The sequence below is a fragment of the Lissotriton helveticus genome, chromosome 2_1 (assembly GCF_964261635.1).
Source record: "Lissotriton helveticus chromosome 2_1, aLisHel1.1, whole genome shotgun sequence".
Classification (NCBI taxonomy): Eukaryota; Metazoa; Chordata; class Amphibia; order Caudata; family Salamandridae; genus Lissotriton; species Lissotriton helveticus.
This window is the reverse complement of record NC_136059.1, coordinates 897,135,551-897,157,372: the sequence shown is the minus strand read 5'-3', so window position 1 is coordinate 897,157,372 and position 21,822 is coordinate 897,135,551. Positions and strand designations below refer to the sequence as shown.

The 21,822-nt window shown below is 46.8% G+C and overlaps 1 protein-coding gene across 3 annotated transcripts in view; it reads right to left on the bottom strand.

Annotated features, from left to right (window-relative positions):
- Nucleotides 1–21,822, bottom strand: part of AUH (AU RNA binding methylglutaconyl-CoA hydratase) — a 789,095-nt gene that overhangs the window by 668,558 nt on the left and 98,715 nt on the right. The gene's annotated exons all lie outside the window — the stretch shown is intronic.

The following is a 21,822-nucleotide window of genomic DNA, read 5'->3' as shown; positions in this document are numbered from 1 at the left end:
TGGTGGTATAAAAAGTTACCGTTGACCCCATAGGGAAGAGTTAAAAGGCAACAGAGAGTAACAGCTCACCCGAAGATAGTGGTCCACATGTTTCTGCCTGAACTGTACCATCAAGAGGCGCTAGCTTGGATGATACATAAATATGGGTAGTTTTGATGATACAACACCACATGAATTTGTTCTGGTAAGGTTCCACAGGATTTCTCTCTACAAATATATGAGATATGATAGTTATTTAAAGAGTACGTAAAACATCATAGTGATCAAGGTGCAATACATCTGTGCCTTGTGATTTCACACCGCACGTATATGTTCTACTAAGTAGGACTCAGGCTTACCCTCCTTACAATGAGAAAATAATACTCTCACTTAATTTGATAATGCTCAATGAATATCATATATTCAGAGTTGTGTATATCACAAAGCCGAGGTTAGGAGGAAAAGCTATCTTGGTCCAAAAGTATTTCTGTCAAGCTGGGTCTTGTCCTTAATATAGAGAGGGAACAGGCCACACTCTATCTGGAGTGCCTACCACATCTTCCAAATATTAGAGCCTGTTCTGCTGTCTGTGACAGGCAAGGAAACAGTTTTGCTGGCGGTTCACATTTTTTCATGGCCCAGTTCGGAAAGGGAAGGCTATGTATGGTTGGTGTGCTTCCAGAGATGCATGCTAAAAACCAATATTTGTGGTTTAAAAAAACATACCTTATTGTGAAGCACCAGCATCTCAAACATTATTGTCAACTGGAACGGATATTAAGCTATGTATAGATAGAACAAAACTGTAGAGATAGAAAAAAAAGCACAATTGAAAGAAAAAAGATCAATAATAAGCATTTTTTTTTAAATACCTATACTATATAAGGTAGTCTTTGTCAAACAGAATGGAGGGGTGGAGGATTGTGGGAAGAAGATTCATACTGAATTTTTTAAATTATTTTTGAGGGCACAATGTATGCTGGGAGTGTTGCTAAATGCACTGGCACAGCGCATACTCATGTGGTGGCAAGAGCTATATTCATAGAACTAGCTCAGTGCTTGTTTTTATGTGACTTCATTGTATCCAGAAATATCTGTCCCCCAATTTGATGAGGATGTGTTTTTTTCCAAAAATGACTAGTCCATTTTGTAGTGGCTCATCTACACCTGATGTTACTGTGGTGCTCAAAAATATTTGGGAGGTCATTGCCACATAGCAAAGCCCATAAGAGCAGGTGATAAGGTAAACAACATCTTCAGTGTTGCAGTTTATGAGCTTTCTCAACAGATTGGTACATTTACAGATACCACATATAAAATGGCCTATTCCCTTGGGTGAATGCCAGAGGGAGGTTTGCTCGTCTGAGGAGTAGCATCTCTTGGGTCTTGTGTGTACTAGTAAATCTTTGAGATTTTTGCTACATTTGAACTCAAACATGGGTCAAGTAGGTGTTATTTCCTAAATTTAAAATATGTCAGCAGAATAATTTTCTTGATGTTATAAGCATAACTCAAAAAAGTGTTAAGACACACCACTTGACGTGATGTATTCTTGGAGTGTGTGTGAAGTAATGATAAGCATTTGTTACTTGTGCCATGTTTCTTGGCCTTCTAGACTAATCTACATGAGTACGCTCTTTGTAGTAGCAGGTCACTTAGATGGGGTGCTTCAACACTGAAGGTGTCTATATGAGCGTAGTTTCTCATAGCATGCAGGAACTGACCAACAGGTATGTTATCCTTCAGTGCTTGCAGATGGAAGATGTTTTGCAGCAGAACTGAATTTCTTTTAGTCATTTTCCATTATAACCGTGACACCAATCTCTCTTCAGTGGTGCATATAAAGATTTGCCATTCTGGGTGTGAATGTACTGCTCGTAGAAGTTTCCATTACTTCTAGTAATAATTTAACAGGATAGCAAATCAGATAAAGTCAGTATTATAATGGTTTTTTGACTCCTTACAAGTGTTTGTAAAACTTAATGGTAATAATATTCTATGTTACTTAGGATAGAAAGGATATCATCAGGAATGGTGTACTAGACGTGTTGTAATGATTTCAAGGGCTGAGGAATGACCATACGAGTTAGTCTTTACCACTTCATTCCTTTTCAAATCTCCTGCTTTAAAAGATTCAAATGATTTGCATTACTAATGATATTCAAAGCAGACAGTTACAGAGTTAGGCTGTGCATCAGACACACTTTCTGGTCAAAGTGTGTCAGAACAGCAGTCATTAACAAGCAACTATATTGTTTGAACATACAGCCGATAAGAACGACAAGCAAGGGTCATGTTCCATGATCTCTCACATCTCTCAAAGTTGTTGTTAGGGTTCACCCACATAAAAATCATTGGGCAGTCAACACACAGAATAAGATTTTTCAAAGTGGTTTTGGTTCACTATCCATGGTATATATGGTGCCTCGTAGTTTGACCATGGTTTTGGCCCGTCAATACTTTCATGACTTGTTCTCAGACCCAGATTACTTCATGTGCTCTATTAACTTTTGCATAGATGAGTTCTGCAAGGTGTAGGAAGCAGAATTTTATTCAGACAATCCTTTTTTCCCGTAAATTTCTTTTAGTATGGTTGGATTGACCATTTGTAGGTTTGTTTATATGATTGAGAGCCACAACTGGTGTTGCTTGATTCCAAGAGTCACTGAACTGGATATTTGCATTTCCTGTGTCTCACCTTTTAATGATTTTACATTTTTGTTTTGTGGTTGTGTCAGTGGAGAAGTGAGCTTGATTTGACAACTCTAAGTGGTTGCGCACCTAAAAGGTGTGAGATTGATTCACTGCTTTACTCAAATCAAATCAAAACAAGCGTTATTCGATTTTGAGTATTAAAATCATAAAAGCAAGCATAAATACAAACATTCATTATCATATGTTACATGAAAAGAGAATTAATTTATACAAAGTTAGCACTTGAGAAGTTCTAATAAATACATAATAAGATTGTAAACATATACACTACCTTAATGAAAACATTCTAATATGCATTTTCCCAGGATTCAGTTGTTCATTGCTTTAGAAAGCCCATCATTGACCAAATACAGTAATAGTTATCCAGCATCTGTAGGTATACAAATGCAGGGCAACATTGCCTCCATCCTCCCCGCTTTAATATTGGTTTTAACCACCGTAACCTCTCACTAGTACAAAACTTGCAGAATAAGACAACATGTATAGTGCTTCGTCGTGAAACTTTGTCGGCAGAGTTCCTTTGACCAATAGTTTATTGTTGGGTACGTAATTAAATGGCGGTCCCAAATCTAAATCTGGTCAACAAGTATCTGTCGTATCTGCCCCAAACATGTTGCAGATATGGCTGGATATTAAGCGTGGTAATGGTCAGCTGATGGTAGATCACCATGGGTTTGTTCAGCTCATGAGTTAGCCTATTTTCTTCTAGGTGAGCCATAACGATTTCTTTGAACTCTTTTCGCTTAATGTGATACATGGTATCGGGAAGGGTAAAATATTCTGGGTAACCAACGTCCTGCATAAAATTTGCCACAAATTTAAGCCATAAAATGTTATGGGCATTATCTAATTTCATTGCATCCTTCAGTATTTCCCTATTTAGGCCAGCGCACTCCGTGGTCCAGATTCTGTGCCATAGCAATACTGGCTGGGCCTTAATCAAGTCAATCAATCAATCAATCAGCGAATTTGTATAGCGCGCTACTCACCCGTTAGGGTCTCAAGGCGCTGGGGGGAGGGGGAGGGGCTACTGCTTGAACAGCCAGGTCTTGAGTTGTTTCCTGAAGGAGAGATGGTCCTTGGTCCGCCGTAGATGGGTGGGGAGGGAGTTCCATGTCTTGGCCGCCAGGTAGGAGAAGGATCTTCCTCCGGCGGTTGTTCTGGAAATCCGTGGGACGGTGGCGAGGGCGAGGCTGGCGGAGCGGAGCTGGCGGGTGGGTGAGTAGAATGTCAGGCGGCTGTTGAGGTATCTAGGGCCCATGTCGTGCAGAGCCTTGTGTGCGTGGGTGAGGAGTCTGAACGTGATGCTCTTGCTGACGGGGAGCCAGTGCAGGTCTCTCAGATGGGCAGAGATGTGGCTGTGATGGGGGATGTCCAGGATGAGTCGTGCAGAAGTGTTCTGTATCCGTTGGAGTCTTTTCTGGAGTTTGGCTGTGGTGCCAGCGTAGAGGGTGTTCCCGTAGTCCAGTCGGCTGGTGACGAGGGCCTGGGTGACCATCTTCCTGGTTTCGGTGGGGATCCACCGGAAGATCTTTCGGAGCATGCGCAGGGTGTTGAAGCAGGATGATGAGACGGCGTTGACTTGCTTGGTCATCGTGAGGGAGAAGTCCAGGATGAAGCCCAGGTTGCGTGCATGGTCCGTTGGCTTGGGGGCGGTGCACAGGGCAAGGGGCCACCAGGAGTCGTCCCAGGCCGAGGGGGATGGACCCAGGATGAGGACTTCCGTCTTGTCCGAGTTCAGTTTTAGGCGGCTAAGCTTCATCCATTCCGCGACGTCTTTCATTCCTTCCTGGAGGCTGGCTCTGGCGGTGGCGGGGTCGTTGGTGAGGGAGAGGATCAGCTGGGTGTTGTTGGCGTAGGAAATTATGTTTAGGTTGTGTTTGCGTGCGATGGCTGCGAGAGGGCTCATGTAGACGCTGAAGAGGGTGGGGCTGAGCGAGGAACCTTGCGGAACGCCGCACATGACTTCGGTGGCCGCGGATCGGAACGGAGGGAGGCGGACTCTCTGGGTCTTTTCCCGTGAAGAACGAGATGATCCACTCATGGGCCGTTCCTTTGATTCCGGTGTTGCTGAGGCGCTGTATTAGGGTGCGGTGGCATACGGTGTCGAAGGCTGCTGAGAGGTCCAGGAGGATGAGGGCAGCTGTTTCCCAGTTGTCGAGCAGGGACCTGATGTCGTCGGTGGCTGCGATGAGGGCGGTCTCGGTGCTGTGGTTTGCTCGGAAACCGGACTGCAAGGGGTCGAGGGATCCGTTTGTCTCGAGGAAGGCGGAGAGTTGTTGTCAGAAATGTATGGGACTCCGAGCTCAGCATGGCAATTATAAACAGGTGCACTAGCTTGAATGCTTAAAAGGGACCTCAAAAAGATATTTTCTGTGCGCTGAATTAAGGTGCAATCTTGGAATCCCCAGATCTCCGCCCCATAAATTGCAATATTCAACATTTGGCCTGGTATATCCTTAATAACATTTCTGGTGGCCTTTTCCCCAATTTTTTAGAAAAATTAAAGAGGGCTGCAATGGATTTCATAAAAAGTAGTGATCTAGCCTTAAACGCTGGGGCCCAAGAGTCAGATCTATCGAAAAGCACACCTAGGTAGCTAAATGAGGCGGTGGTTTCAGCCTGTCTTCCCCCCGCCTGATAGCTGATATTCTTATCATGCTTTTTGCCACATGCCATCACAAAACTTTTCTTGGCATTCAATTTTAAGCCGATCCGATCCATAAAAGCAGTATAAAAAGAGAGAGCTCTTTGTAAGCCTACTTGGGTTCGGGCCATAAGTACAGCATTGTCGGCGTAAAGGAGAGATGCGATTGAATGGGTATTTACAAGGGGCGGGTCCCTGGTATGTGTCACCAACTCCTGTTCCAGCGCAATTGTATATAGCGAGAACAGGAGTGGCGCCAATATGCACCCCTGCCTTACGCCTTGTTCTATATTAAATGAGGTGGTACACTCACCCTTGATGCCATAGCAAACCTTTGCTGTGGCTCCCATATACAGCTGTCTTAAAAACTGGATTAAAACAGGGTCGGCTTGTAGTTCATTAAGAAGACCACACAATCAAAAGCCGCGGATGAGTCTACGAATGCCAGATAGAGCTTCCCTGCTTTAGCCTTGGAGTATTTACCAATTAAGTTTAAGTTTAAGTTTAAGTTTAAAATATTTATTAAGCGCAACATACACCTGGGCGGTTTCTTGGCGCTAAAGTAAAAGGCAATCAACTGAGCGAGAACAGTAACTAAGACGGCAGCTGGAAAAGTAGTCAGATAACTAGGGATGAGCCTGAGGAAATAAGAAAGTCTTCAGGGCTTTGCGGAAGGCGGAATAATCAGTGAGGGACCTAAGAGAAAAAGGGAGAGAGTTCCAGAACATGGGGGCAAGAGTGGAAAATTTTGTGCCACCCTGTTTCTTTTTCCGGTAGCGGGGCACAGCTAGAAGAAGTTGTGCCAAAGAGCGGAGGTCTCTGCCAGGGACATAGGCCTTGATGGCCGAAGATATAAATAGAGGGGCCAGGCCAGTCCTGGCCTGGAACGCCATGCAGCCTAGTTTAAATAGGGCACGTTCCCGCACCGGAAGCCAATGAAGGGTCTTCAGGAGGGGAGAGGTGTGGTGGAATTTAGGAAGACCGAAGGCAAGGCGGGCAGCCTGGTTTTGCACTAATTGCAATTTCCGGAGGCTGTACTGAGGGATGCCATTGTACAGAATGTTCCCGTAGTCCAGGCGGGACAGGACCAGTGCGGACAGAATGAGCTTAAGTGCAGGGAAAGAAAAGAAACGGGAGATAGAACGAATGATACGAAGAGTAAGAAAGCAAGAAGAAACCACAGAGCCAATCTGGGAGTGCATAGTGAGTTGGTTGTTTAACTTGATACCCAGAGTCTTAACAGAGGAAACAGGGGTGGGAGGAGAACCAAAAGAAGGGGGCCAGAAAAGAGAGTTCCAGGGACTGGAGCCACCACCCGTCACCACAAGCTCCGTTTTATCGGGATTGAGTTTCAGGTGGTTGAAGTTCATCCAGTCCCTGATGAAAGATAGAGTAGATTGGAAATTTGAGATAGAGTCAGGAGTAGGAGAAAGATTAAAGATGAGCTGGAGGTCATCGGCATAGTTATATACCGAGACCTCCAGTTGCTGTAGAGCAAAGATGAGCGGAGCGATATAAAGATTAAAGAGTAAAGGAGAGAGAGAAGAACCCTGGGGAACACCGCACTGGACCTGGCAGGGGGTAGATGAAAACTCCCCAAGATGGACCGCCTGGGTCCGGTCCCTCAGAAAGGACGAGAGCCAGATGAGGGCTGATCCTCCTATGCCCGCCGCCTTGACACGGGAAAGCAAGATGGAGTGATCCACCGTGTCAAAAGCGGCGGACAAATCAAGAAGGACCAGCGCCTGAGATCTACCGGCGTCCATACCCTCTCTGAGGGTGTCTGATACTGACACCACCACTGACTCTGTCGAGTGCCTAGGCCGAAATTCCGCCTGACATGGAGCCAACCTCCCATTCTCCTCGGCAAAGGAGCTGAGTGCAGATGTAACGTGCCGCTCCAGCACCTTCGCCAGAAAAGGGAGAAGGGAGATGGGGCGATAGTTAGCCATCACAGAGGGGTCGGCTCCCGGCTTCTTCAGTATAGGGACGATAGAAGCGGCTTTTAGCGGTGGAGTGACAACCCCTCGCGCCAGTGAATCATTAAGAAAGCCCAGAGGGGGCGCCGGGCAGGCAGTATAAATCTGCCGCAAGATGTGAGCCGGGCATATATCGACTGGGGAGCCGGACTTGATTTTAGAGAGGAGGGACAAAAAGAGTTCTTCAGAAAGAAGAGGAAAAGAATTAAAGGTAGCTGGGGGCAGGTAAGGGGGGGAGTCGACAAAAGAAGGAGAAGAGGGGGGAATATTAGATTTAATTGTCGTGATTTTATCAACAAAATAGAGATTCAATGAATCGCAGAGTATCTGGGAGGGAGGGGGCTTGAGTGTAGTCCGGTCGGAGAACGCCAAATCATGGGTAATGGTGAAGATCTCCTTAGGTTGATTCACGGCAGCTAGAATTTTCGCCGAGAAGTATGCTTTCTTGGCCTCCGTAATTAAAATGCTTAAGTTCAAAATCTGCTCTATGGTTCCTAAACCAGCTCTAAAACCATACTGAACATTGCTTAAAATTCCTTTTTCTTCGGTCCATCCCTGTAAGCGATATAGAACTATCCTGCCTGCCACCTTCATCAGTGAATCCAACAAAGATATTGGGCGGGACAGGCAGGGTTCTCACAGTCACCCTTTTTGTTATTTTTAAACTAATTTTTATTAAAACAATTTGCATAGTCTTCGGGAGACGGGGGTTCACATATGCCACCCCGGTACGTGTTCCATCCTCCCCATACCCGCTCTAATTTTTTCGGACAGCCCCGATATATGTACACCGATTTTTCTGCAACCATCGCCAGGTCCATATCCCTAAACCACTGAGTAAGTGTGGGGGTTACCCTAGATCCCGAGCACTGCGCAATGTTGCGTTTCGCGACCGTCATGCCCAGGGTTACCCAGTCCTGGGTAATCGCATTCAGGTCTGTTGGTTCCCATATATAGAGAAGGCAGCATCTCGGGTCCGGCAATACGGTGACCCGTGTGACCTGAGAGAGTGTCCTCATCACTGCCATCCGTTTGTATGACGTTACAACGCATACTTTTACAACGCCTACCTTTACATCGCAAGTTTTACAACGCATACCATTACAATGCATAGTGCTTTTGGGCGCTGGATAGTGAATAGTTTAATTTACTATTCCAACTCCAGTCCCCGTGGATAGTAGGGAAGGTGTTGGATAGTACATTAAACCTATTCCCTATCCTAGAGCGCCCCCCAGCGCAATGCGTTGTAATGGTTTGCGTTGTAAAAGTTGCGTCGTAAAGGCACTGCGTGGTAAAAGTTGCATTGTAAAGGATGTTTAACCTGCCATCCAGTACCCCACGAGTTTGGGGCAGCTCTAGATGGTATGGTAAAAAGTCCCTGTCTCCCCGCATTGTCTGAAACAGAGGGGTGTGTCGGCCCGCCGTATCATATGCAGGAGTGCCGTAGTGCAGTATGTGCAATGTAGAATTCTTAATTACACTAGCCTGAGCCTTGATGGAATGTCAGCTTCTCTGGGGGAAGCCAGCACCTCCCACCAATCTGCCTCGCCAATGTCTCCCACCTCACGCTCCCATTTGGCCTTTAGGGTCTGTGTGGGGTCTGACTTATTATTTTCTGATAGAGGTCAGCGAGATTGCCTTTTTCTGAAGGTGATCTGTCAGGAGTCTATCCTCCAATGGAGAGGAATCCTCAGGATTTGCATCTGGTGGTAGCAGTGATTGTAATGCATGTCTAACCTGCATGTAGCGGAACCGTTCTGTTGTTGCTAGGCCATAAGCGTCCTGCAGATGTGCAAAGGTAACCACTCCTCCTTTCTGTCGTAAATCCCCCACTGTCGAGATTCCTATTGAGTTCCAGTTGCGGAACCCCTTAGTGTTGCCCAGCATCCCAAGTTTTTTGTCTGTCCCATAACGGCATTGCCTTCTTAATTAACCCGTCCCATCCAAGTGTTCGCTGCTCCTCAAACCATATACGTATTGTGTGCATCGTTGACCCTGTAATATTGTGTTTCTTCTTTTTATTGTACAAAGCGCTCATGATCCCAGATGGTGCTAGGAGATGCCTATCTAGCGGGTATGCTGGGTCATCTTGGGGAACAGGCAGCCAGAGGTTGATCCAGATGAGCTGGGAAGCCCAGTAGTATGTTTTGATGTCGGGAAGAGCAATCCCGCCATCATAGCAGCGTCTGGTAAGTTTTTGTAGTGCTATGCGGGGTGATTTCCCTTTCCAAAGCAGCGTCATTACCTCGGCATTGATTGCTACAAAATATGCCGGGGGGACAGGAAACGGGGTGTTCTGTAGCGCGTACAGAAACCTAGGGAGCATCCTAATTTTAAAGAGTTCAACCCGTCCTAAGAGTGTTAACGTCAACGTGCGCCAGTTTTTGACATATTTTTTAAATCGTGCCAAGGGTTGGGTCAAGTTAATTTCTGTGAATCAGGCATGATCATGTGTTACTAATACCCCCAGGTACTTGAACCCGTCCGTAACTATTTGGAGTGTGCATCCCCTTGGTAGCCGTGGTGGACGGCCCTGCAGGATATAAAACAGTGACTTGTCCTAGTTGATGGTATAACTGGATACCCGTCCATAAGCAGCACATATATCTAAGAGGCAGTTTATGGAGCGCGTCGGGGATGTTAGATATAGCAAAATATCATCAGCATATAGCGAAATACGGTCCTCCTAGCCAACCGCCCATCTCATTCCCTGTATTGTGAGGTCCTGCCTAATCTACGCCGCTAGAAGCTCCAGCACTATTGCGAAAAGCAGGGGCGACAGCGGCCAACCCTGTCGTGTCCCCCTTCCCAGCGAGAATTTTTTCGACAGATGTCCATTGACCACCACAGGCGCCATTGGCTGTGTGTATAGCAGACTGATCCATGCACAGAACTTTGGCCCAAAGCCCATACGTTGGAGGACAGCAAAAAGGAAAGGCCATTCCACCAAGTTGAATGCCATTCGGGCATCCCGCGAAAGTATGACCGCATCTTCTGCTATAGTTGATCTACGCTCTATCACTCTGAACAGTCTTCTCAGATTGAGGGCCGTATTGTGGTTGGGCATAAACCTTGACTGGTCGGGTGGATTATCTCCGACAGATGTGGCTGTAATCTAGTGGCTAGAGTTTTTGCGAGTATTTTTGCCTCCGCATCGAGGAGGGAGATAGGTCTATATGATGTGCATTCCTACGCCGGCTTTCCGGGCTTATGTATGGCCACTATTGTGGCAAGGCGTTGGTCTGTGGGCAGAATACCATTTTCTAAACTCTCCTTGTACATGGCTAAAAGGTGTGGCACTAGATGTGGGGTGCCTTGCTTATACAATTCGATTGGGATCCCGTTGGGCCCCATCGCCTTCCCGGTATGAAGTGCCCCGATCTCCTGTGCAAGCTCCTCCGGTGTGATGTCCTCCTCTAGAGTAGTCTGTGTCAAGTGTGGGCATCTGTATATCACGGATGAACGCAAGGTAATCTTCTACTGTTGCAGTGGCGACTGGCGTGTATATTACCTCGAAATGTTGCGCTCGTGCTTCGGTACGGTGAAGTTACTAAATCTCCGTCTCCGGACCTTATCTGCGCTATCCAGTTGCTAGCCCTTTCTTTCTTACCCAACCAAGCCAGTAACCTGCCTGCTTTGTCACCCTGACCATATATCGTGTGTTGCGTATTGGTCAGTCTACTAGATGCCTCCTCTCTTGCGTGTTCCCTGTACTCCTGTTGTGCTAAATGTAGCCTATGTTTCGTCTCTTCCGTGGTGCTGACAGCATGCGCCGCTTCTGCCTGTGCCAAGGCTAATTCTAGGTCATCAGTATGTTTCCGGTGTTCTCTCTTCCTACCCATGATTAAGGAAATGGCATGCCCACGGAATACTGTCTTATAGGCCTCACATAGGGTTGTCGGAGAAGGAACTGAGTGCTGATTTTCCTTAAAATAACATTCCATTACCTTAATGAGTGTTTTCCGTAATTTACGATCCTGAAAATACCCTGGCCTGATGGGAAATAGCCTACGAGTTTGCGGGGCAAATGGTGCATATGTAATGAGGACAGGGGAGTGATCTGAAATGCCCCTGTGCAAATGCCTAATGTCTGTCATGCCTAGCATCCCTGTTGTTAACGTGAAGATGTAATCAAGTCTGGAGAGAATATTATGCACCCCGGAGCGAAATGTGAGCTGTCTTTCAACCGGATGTCTGGTCCGCCATACATCTAACAACCCAAGCGCTTCCACAAATTCTTGTAGCCTATGAGTTGACCCACTTGCGACCTCTGGGGGCTGTCTATCAATCGCTGCATCCATGGTAGCATTAAAATCTCCCGCAACAATCAGTTCACCACATGGGAGTGTAAGCAGAAATTTCCCATGGTAAGACAACGCAGTTTGGTGTAGCGTCGGTGGGATATATACTGATACTATATTTTATAGCCTGCAGTCCCATTGCCCTTTGATTGTCGCAAACCGTCCCTGGTCGCCGCAATACGTCTTGGTTGCCATCATGGGGAAGCTCTTATTGAGGAGGATCCCAACCCCTCTAGACACGAAGGTAAATTCTGAGTGCACCGCCATTTGGAATCCCCATCTATTTAAGGCTTAACAGTCGTCCCCTGTAAGTGTGACTCCTGAATTAGTGCCACCGCCGGATTGTGTTGTTTCAGGTACTGTAATACCAGCACTCGTTTAATTTTGTCCCCCAACCCATTCACATTCCACGAGATCACAGACAACAGGGGCCCCTGTCGCTGGGCACTGTGCGTATGTGAGACATTGACCTTATCACCCTGGCTTGTGTCCGGCATAGTGATACTTAGTGTATAATCTATCCAGGGCTGCTCCAAATCTTTTTGCCATGCAATTAGCTACACTGATCCTTACTGTAACAACATCAAAAGGGGGTTCAAACCAAACAAAAAAAACGCCCTTGAACCGACCCCGCACCTCCACCCTCCACCCTGCTCCCCTGCCTAGCGGATTTAAAACTACCCGCATCCCCAACTCAGCAGAGTGCTTAAGTCCCATAACAGTGTACGTGCGTGAAAGGGGGGGAAGGAGTCCCTCCATGTCTCACCACTGGCCCCGGAAATCGTCCGTTCAGTCTGCAATGGCGCTGTATGCGTCCAGTGTCCATCTCCCCAGAGGGGCCGCATACATGTACATCTGGTGAGGTCAATCGCCATCCTCATCACACTATTCAATGCAGGACCCTATGTGCCACCGTTTTCCTGATCGCACCTAATGGCATCACAATAGTCCTTTCTCAATATCATTCTATGTCACTCCCGTTTCTTGTCTCGTCGGTCAGCTCTCGCGTTTCTCTTTGCTTCTCGCCTTGGGCCGTTTGCGAGGGCCGCCGCCATTGTCTCGCCGTTTGCCTGCGACACCCTTTTGCCGGTCGCAATCCCTCCAGCCAGTCCTGCGCCTCTCCTGGCGATACGAAGAACCAGGTTTTCCCTTCTGCCTCGACTCTCAGTTTGGCTGGATAGAGCATTGCGTATTTAAGTTCCCTGTTGCGGAGCTCCCGCTTAACCTTCGTGAAATTGCGTTGTTGTGCAGCGACGGTAGTCGTATAGTCCGGGAAAAGGGTTACTATGTTATTATCAATGCGGAGTGGCGGACCCATCCTAGCCGCCTGCAGGATCGCATCTCTATCTCAGAAATTAAATATCCGTACCAGGATAGGCCGTGAGAGTCCACGAGGGCATAGGTGTGTGTGAATCAGTTCTTCCACATAAAGGTCCAAGGCCGGCCCCTTGACACTCTCCGGAACATCCACCAGGCGTATGTTGTTCCGGCGATAGCGCCCTTCCTGATCGTCCAGTTTCTCCGCCATTTTCTTGAGCTCAAGCTCCAGCTGTCGCACCTGCCGCTGCAAGGTTGCAGTATCTGCCGTGAGGGCAGTCGTCGAGGTTTCTATCTCCGTCACCCTCGAGTTCATCTTGGAGAGATCCGCCCTAAGGAGCGTGACGTCAGTAGTAGTAGCCTATGGAGGTTTGCATTTGCAACAGAGTGGTCATCACATCCTGCAGGGTAACCTCCTTCGGCTGTTCTTGTTGCTGTCCATTTGTGGCACTCAGCGCCGTGGCGGGCCCACCCTACTGGTCTATTGCGATGGCATACTTGTCGATTTGCTTGTTTTGCACCGACTGGGGCCCTCTTGTACCTGTTGTGTCTGTGGCGCTGGGCCCGCATCACTTGTCACCCACCTGCAAGTACAGGCCAAGACTTAGGTGGGGGCCTGGGGGCCCACAGGCACACTTCACAAAGATCCGGAGCCAGCTGCAACATATGCGGTCCTGCGTTGCTGCCGTGCAATGTATCGTCGCACCCTCCCAGGGTGCTGTGCAGTTTATATGCTCTCGTGGGGTCCGCTTATCGCATGCGGGCTGGCGCGTTCTCCCAACTGCTCCTCAGCGCCTCTATGTCATTGACCAACTACCATCTCCCACAGACGCTGCTATCATCCACTGCCAATGATCTCCCTCTGTGGGTCACCAAAAGTGGCACCTTGCTCGCAGTCACCGCATATCTCACACCTCCCTTTTACATACAGTGTCTCCCAGGCGTCCTTTTTGCGTGGGACGCACGGGATGGTAGGCCTCTGCACCTCACCAGCCCCCGCTTTTCACCTCGGGCCTATATCTTGCATCCCAGCGAATGCTGCCCGATGTCGTTCTGCACCGCCTGATTTCCCGCGGTGCCGCCGCCGTCTGGGTTTGTGTCCATGCCACAGTTGCCCGCCTCGGCACCTCCGCAGAGCTGCCCCTTGGTAGCGGCAGTGGCTGTGATCCGCCCCTGCCGACGTAGACACTGCGTGCGGTAGCGGGCAGTATTACAGATCCCTGCTCCACTGCTGGGTCCAGACCGCGACTCCTCCCCTTGGGTTGCCGCAATTCCGATGGCGTGTTTTGGACCCAGACTTCACCCGCTGCCGTCGGAGGTGTTGTGGTCTTCCTCTCCGTCTATTCCTGCTCAGTAGACTGCAGGATTATTGACAGGATTGCTGGGGCATGTTTGGTGGTCCCCGGAGCTCCTCTAGGCTGCGGCCATTTTCTCCGGTCGCTAGCCACACCCCCCACGGTCACCCTTTGTAAAGATGGGGACTATAATAGATTCGGACATGGTATTGATAAAACCTCTTTGACAGCATGCCCTAGTTAAAATGGGTCCCCATACGTCTAAATTTGACATGTAGAAGTCAATTGGTACCCCATCTGGGCCCTCAGCCTTGCCACTCTTACTAGCTATAACTGCGGCATTGACAACCTGGAAAGAGATATCGAGTTTAATAGGCATGAATGACTGAGCTGCATATATTGTGTCTTTGGGGAGCTCCCTCGTCGGGCTTCTGGGTAGTATATACTTTGGAAAAGAAGTCGACCCAGGTTTGTTCTGCTATGGCCTGCTCAATGGTTGGTTCGTCTATTTTGTTAGTTGAAAAAGGTGCACTTACTGCTGCCCAAAACTTCAAGGTATCTTTTGACTCAGCGGCCTCAACAAGATCCTTCCAGGTCTTATCTTTCATCTCAGATAACCTTCTTTTCCTGGCTTCCTGATACAATTTTCTGCATACCCTTATCTCATTCGGGTCTCTTACCTCTCTATGTAAGGCATTCTTTAGGTTTGAATAATTTTTAGTGCAGTTTTTATCAAACCATCCTTTCTTTGTATTACGCGGGCTTTTGTGAACTTTAAAAAGACTATTTCTAATGATTTCAGTGATATCATGAAAGGCGATCAAAACATCCTCATGTGTCGGACAATCGCTCAAACACTTTAAAATATGAGCTTGTCCATTTAGGAATATTTCTGTGCTTAATTCCGGTGGGTATCTACTTCCCCAGCGGATGGTATACCCATTTCTCCTTCCCAGTTCGATATCCTGAACCCATGCTATTTTATTACAAGTTCTATTCATCATCGAACTATGTACTTCTATGTTCACACTGATAGGCAGATGGTCGCTCATAAAATTATGGTGGATGTCATATGCTTTCATATGACTAGCATAGCAGTTGGGTATTAAAATAAAATCTATAATTGATCTAGCCCCCCTCCCAATGAATGTGTATCCAACTCCACTGTAGGTGTACAGAGGCGGTTTGAGAAGTCCAGATCATGTTTAAACATCATTTCATTAAGCAACTCACCTTTTATAGTGTGTTGGAAATGGAATGGAGGATCATCACTATCCAAAGTTTGACAACACTTTCCCGATCCCGCCACAGGACACAGACTAGTGTTAAAATCCCCGCCCCAAATAGGTATAAATTCGATGTTAGCACTTGATACTGAATTAGCAATATCTCTACTGAGCTTCTCAGTGCACCCAAATGGCCTGTTTCGATATTGTTATAAAAATTCACAAAGAGCAGTGCATTTTTAAGATCCACCTGTACTAAAACCATTTGGTAATAAATGTCAGAACTGACCATTAGACTCTTATATGTGGGCAACAAATTCGAAATGTAAATACATAATCCTCCTTTTGGTCTGCCACTCCTTGACTGGATTGCAGGGGTATGATATGTGTTATACCCGTTTATATGTATACCTTCAATAGCCCAAGTCTCCTGCAAACACAATACATCATAGTTATTGATAAAGGTCAGCCAGGTTGGGTCGTTAACCTTATTTCTTAAAAAAGCCATGTTCCAGAATAGGATTCTGCACAACCCCCTTTGGTTGTCAATTTGATTTATAAAGCCATCTCCCGATACATTTGTGCTACTAAAAGTACTTTCTAGCACAGGCCCTTGTTCTTTAGGCGCTGGATGCTGCAGGGATATGACTTCAGAATTCTCAGTATGTGGGGTAACCTCGTAATCCTGCTGGCCCCTATCAGTTGGCTGTCAATCATTCTCGTCTAAGGGGGTGAGAGGACCAAATCTATTTGTCACAGCCACTTCATAACGTGGTCCTTCTTGTCTCCAGCCTTGATTGCCGTGATTAATTGAAAGTTTTATAGTAGGTGGAGGACAGAAGAAACCTAGGGGGCGCGCTTGAATGTTGGTTTTTGATGTGTTTAATTTATACCTTCTAGTCAAGACTTCACTGACTAAGGTTGGTGAGCCTAATGAGAGAACTATGTAGTCTCCTTCATATAGTTCATTACATTGACTTACCTAGGCCACCCTCCTCACCATCTTAAATTCCTTGAAAAGAGCATCGGTTAGACTTGTCCAATTGCCCAACCAATTAGTGGTCTTATTTCTTAAGGCAGGCCAGTTTTCCACAGTTCCTGATGCAAGTTGGGGAACATCAACTAGAATAATAGTATATGGTGTTGCGGCCGGTGGGAGGTTAAGTGTTTGGTTTGTACATTTTGCCTATCATCTGGGTCATAGTTAACCCCTTTCTTGATATTTATTCCAACATTTTGTTCTATCCTTGATCTTCTAATTTCCCCTCCTGTAGTTTTAGGTCTAGTTTCCTCTTTTTCTAATATGTGACTGTTATCGTGGAATGTGGATACGTTCTCTCGGTCGCCTTGGCACTTGCTCTGCTTACTGGCAGCTAAATTTTCTTATTTGCCGCTTTACTCATTTTTTGCAGGACTGGAATAAACAGCCAAGCTCTTTCGATTTTCAACTATCAGCTTGAAAAATCATATTTCCATGGATAAAAAATACTAATTTCAACCCTCGAGCAATAAATGTGTTTTAATGTGGAATTTAAACCCTTTGAGAATCCTACTCTTCTACAGCTAAGACATTCACAAAATGTAAAGTGCTATTCTTGGGAATTTGAGGTGGAGAACAGGAGGGCAATTTTTATGGGCCATAATTCGTGCTATAAATGTGATCTGCCTATGTGATTCCTGTATTCTTGAAGTTTCAGTGACTTTTATCAGTTTACCGTCTCTGCTCTCTTCATTTAAACAAATGCAAATCCTAACATTTAGATTAACCTAAATTTTGCTTTCTTCTGGTAATCCCATATGCATCTGCCTGGTTACTTTTTATAGGTCGTTTGGCCACTTATAATTACTGATCTTGTGAGGGTTACTGGCTTAGACTAACCTCCTGTCTTGTGACCGTGGTAGCCCACAAGGTTTTCCCACTCTCCCTGATACTTGAGCGCCCTCTCAAATACATCTTTAGTTAAATCGTCTCCTTTCAGGCTTTTGCATTCTTCCATTTTCCTTTTCTAATGTACAATTTTCTATCCTTTTCTTACTTCCTGCTTTTTTCTCTTTATGTTCCCTTAATTCACTCTTACTTTTCTTTCAATAGTCACTTTTATATTGCTCATCATATCCCAGCAGCTTATCATCTGTCTAGTCTTAGTTATCAGCTCTAAACCATACTCAGTTCTTAACTTTAGCCAATGGTTGATGGTAGTGGACCACAGTGCTCATTTTGGGGTACTGGGGCTTGTTTCTCATAACTAGACTTTTAAACCAGAGTTTGTGAAGGAAAGGAAGAAAGAGACATTTAAGAAAACAGCAATATAGGGTGAAATCAGGGAGGAAAAGGAACTCCATGAGTGTGATAAAGACAGAGGGAGTGCAAGGTGGTGGAAAAAAGAGGCATGGAATCCAAGCTAGGCAGTTTTTAGGTTTCGCCTGGAGAACAGCTGCGCAGCAGCGTTTCGCGCAGGCGAAATCTTATGTTAACAGTATGTGTGTGTTGTCCCGCCTGCTCTTCCATTGGCTAGCTCCATAAATGGAGGCTAGCCATTGGAAGAGCGATCTGTCCGTCATTGTGCGAGGCGATTCGTGGGCGTTCCGGCGATTTTTTCCCTCTCCGCCCCTTTGCGAGCGTCATGCGGCGGTGGGCGGTGTTTTTTTTGTTTTTTTTAAGGGTTTGTTTTGGGCATTTTTTTGAAGATGGCGCCCGGTTGAGAGAGTGATTTCAGCCCCTGCTCTGTATCCCGCAGGAGAGTGAGCTCTGCCCGTAATGCTTGCTTTTATGGCTTCTGTTAACCCGTTTCCTGCCGCAGCCAAACCCGGTCAAGGACAAATCCCAGGGACAGATGCCTTCCACTGGTAGGCATACTCCTAAAAGAGCCTGATTTCTAATTTAGAGTTCCACATTGCTGATTAATCAGTCGTATAAGTCTCCTCAGTCTTAAGGTAGCGCCTGCTGGCAAATACACCACCCATGTTTTCCCTGACTGTGGGAACACCGTGCCTGCCATGCGAGCGATCGACAACGCACCGGCTGTTCGCGACCTGTGACGGGGGTGGCGGGGATTGGTGGCAGAAGCCCAACCAATGCTGGAAACTCGAAGTACCAGCCATAATACCACGCTACGCTTCTCTTTCCCCCTAGCGTGTTAGCGACCCGGCTAGGGGCCCGAGCACAGATAAGGATGTGGGGCGCTCACCCTTGGTTTACTGTCGAGTAACTTGAATTGTTGCTCAGGGTGCAGGAGCGTCCTTATTGGCTCACTCGACCGCCCCACGTGGCTCGGCATGAGCTCACACCTTGGGACCCTAATATCTGCCACCTACTCGGCAACAGGCACACGTTCCCTACCCCGCAATTAAAATGTGCCCCGGGTGTTCGTATTGCTCCCCGGTCCAGAGGGCGGCATGGTAGCTGTAAGGGGTGACCGGGGCCTAATACTTGGCTCCCCGTGACTCACGGGCGGTGAGATCACATCCAGGCGGAGCTGGCGAAGAGGGTGGGAGGCGGCACTGTTCCTCTGCCTGCAGTTCGTCTTGCAAACCTTCAACGCCACCCTCAATGCGGTGAACCCCATCCGCACCATATGCTGGCCCCAGGCGACCGGAGCCGCCTCCCCCCCCTCTCTCCCCCCAGAGCGACAGCCATTGTGCGAGCCCCAAGCTACTTTCTAGCTCTGATCGTTTTACGTGTGACTGGTGGCAAAGCAGCTAAATTGTGCATACAAAATCCACAGCAGGTGACTCACACTGCTCCTCATCATAGACCAAAAATAAAATATCCATATTGATTAACATGCATCTATTTACATTTTGTAGCAAATGTTTTAAATGCGAAAATAGCATACTGGAAACCTTCTCTGTATACCTGGGCCCACATCCGTGTTTGCCTGCTTAGAAACCACACTTCTGTGTTGAGTTAATTAGCACGGTGCGCCGGGAAACAAGATAACCGGGTATCACACTTCAGCTGCTGCCTCTTTTGAATAGACTGTTTGCATGATTTATGTCAACATTTATCGCAGTTAGCTTTTGCTCTGGGTGGGTGTGTGTGGCTCTGGGTGGGTGTGTGTGGCTCTGGGTGCGTGTGTGTGTGTGTGTGTGGCTCTGGGTGTATGTGGCTCTGGGTGTGTGGCTCTGGGTGTGTGGCTCTGGGTGTGTGTGTGGCTCTGGGTGTGTGTGTGGCTCTGGGTGTGTGTGTGGCTCTGGGTGTGTGTGTGGCTCTGGGTGTGTGTGTGGCTTTGGGTGTGTGTGTGGCTCTGGGGGTGTGTGTGTGTGTGGTTCTGGGTGTGTGTGTGGCTCTGGGTGTGTGTGTGGCTCTGGGTGTGTGTGTATGGCTCTGGATGTGTGTGTGTGTGTGTGGCTCTGGGTGTGTGTGTGTGTGGCTCTGGGTGGGTGTGTGTGTGGCTCTAGGTGGGTGTGTGTGTGGCTCTGAGTGGGTGTGTGTGTGTGTGGCTCTGGGTGGGTGTGTGTGTGTGTGTGGCTCTGGGTGGGTGTGAGTGGCTGGCTCTGGGTGTGTGTGTGGCTCTGGGTGTGTGTGTGTGTGTGTGGCTGGCTCTGGGTGTGTGTGTGTGTGGCTCTGGGTGTGTGTGGCTCTGGGTGTGTGTGTGTGTGTGTGTGGCTCTGAGTGTGTGTGTGTGTGTGTGGCTCTGGGTGGGTGTGTGTGTGTGTGGCTCTGGGTGGGTGTGTGTGTGTGGCTCTGTGTGTGTGTGTGTGTGTGTGGCTCTGGGTGTGTGTGTGTGTGGCTGGCTCTGGGTGTGTGTGTGTGTGGCTGGCTCTGGGTGTGTGTGGCTGGCTCTGGGTGTGTGTGTGTGTGGCTCTGGGTGTGTGTGTGTGGTAGTAATTGCTGTCTGCTGAGCTCGTCCGTAGGGTACAATAGGTCTCACATTTGTGAGAGATTAAGCTAATGGCAATGTAAATGACAATGCCATTTATTTATCTGTTTTCAAAACCAACACATAAATACAAATTTTGTCATTTACAATGCCAATAGCTCTAACGTTTCCAAAGGCGAAACCATTGCATTGTAAATGCTTGTTGTATTTGCCATTCAATCTCAGCATTCAACAGTTCTGGCAACTTTGGGCCCCTGAACTACGTTTTTATCACAAATTTAGACGTGACCATACCACAACATAGCAAAACAACGTAACATAGCATACTGAAAGCAAGCTCGACTTTACTAAGTTAAATTAATTGGAAGTTTCAAATTACGTTTCTTATTGCTATGTTAGTAAAGTGATACTAACCTGGGCAGAGATACATTTAGGTGTATTATCTTTATTCAAAGCATTTGCTCTTTGTTTTGAATGTTTTTGGATTTTGACTAAACGCTTTTCTACAGCCAATTGTTTCTACTACGTTTCCATTTCAAAATCTTAAAAAAAGAGCTACAAGCACACACGAGATTGAATAATAGACATATATACTATTCTAGGTGCATTGAGAACCGAGAACCAAGTTAGCTGTCAGGCCCTAAAATTCTGAATAGATATGGTTAAGAGATAACTTAGGTTCAAGAGGAGAGTGCTTCAAGATTCACATGATTGCCTTCTTGGAACTTGCCAGTAAACTGAAAGAAACAAATTTTGATGTTGACCATTTCTGGAGCATGTCTTCAAGACCTACAGAAGTCCGTGCATCATTAAGAGTCTCGCTGAGGAAGAACAACCCTTTCACTGCATTTCATTGATTCCACCTATCTTGTTTCTTTCGCTACTCCCATTTTACAAACTTTAATTTCATATCAAATGGTAAAATGTTTCCTATAGATGCATTCCAGAATCAAGCCACAATGATGCTTAAAACAAGAAGCTGGAGCGGCAAATACTCTCTCCCTAGTCACACAAGAACAAGAGCCTTGCAGAAAAGAATAAGCACCAACAACAATATGTCATGTGTTTCTGCTGTCATTATTTTTGTGTTTAGGATGATGGGGACATTAAACAAAAGTAACTACAATGGTTTGCATAGATAATTTGTATCAGTGTAGTCTACACCTAACATGTCATATGGTACTAGTGAACGCGTTTGAAAAAAGTTGTATAAAATGCCTTTGGTGAGTGAGGCATGCTGAGGTACATCAGGTATGATATACACTGGGTGTAAAGGCAACAGTGTGTAATTCATACTGCACATGTCTCAGAGCCGAGCAGAAAGGCGGACTGGGGACCAGGATATCACTCCAAGCAAGACAAGGCTACACTGTAGTGAGACCAAGTCAGGGCATAGACTGACAAAGGACTGGCTGACGGTTCCATGGAAACAAGAATAAGGGTGCAAGCAGTTTTGAATTTTGGCAGAGAATTAATGGAGAAGGGCCTGCCAAAATAGCAAAACTCTGCAAAAAAGAAATAGAGGCTAGTGAACTAAATT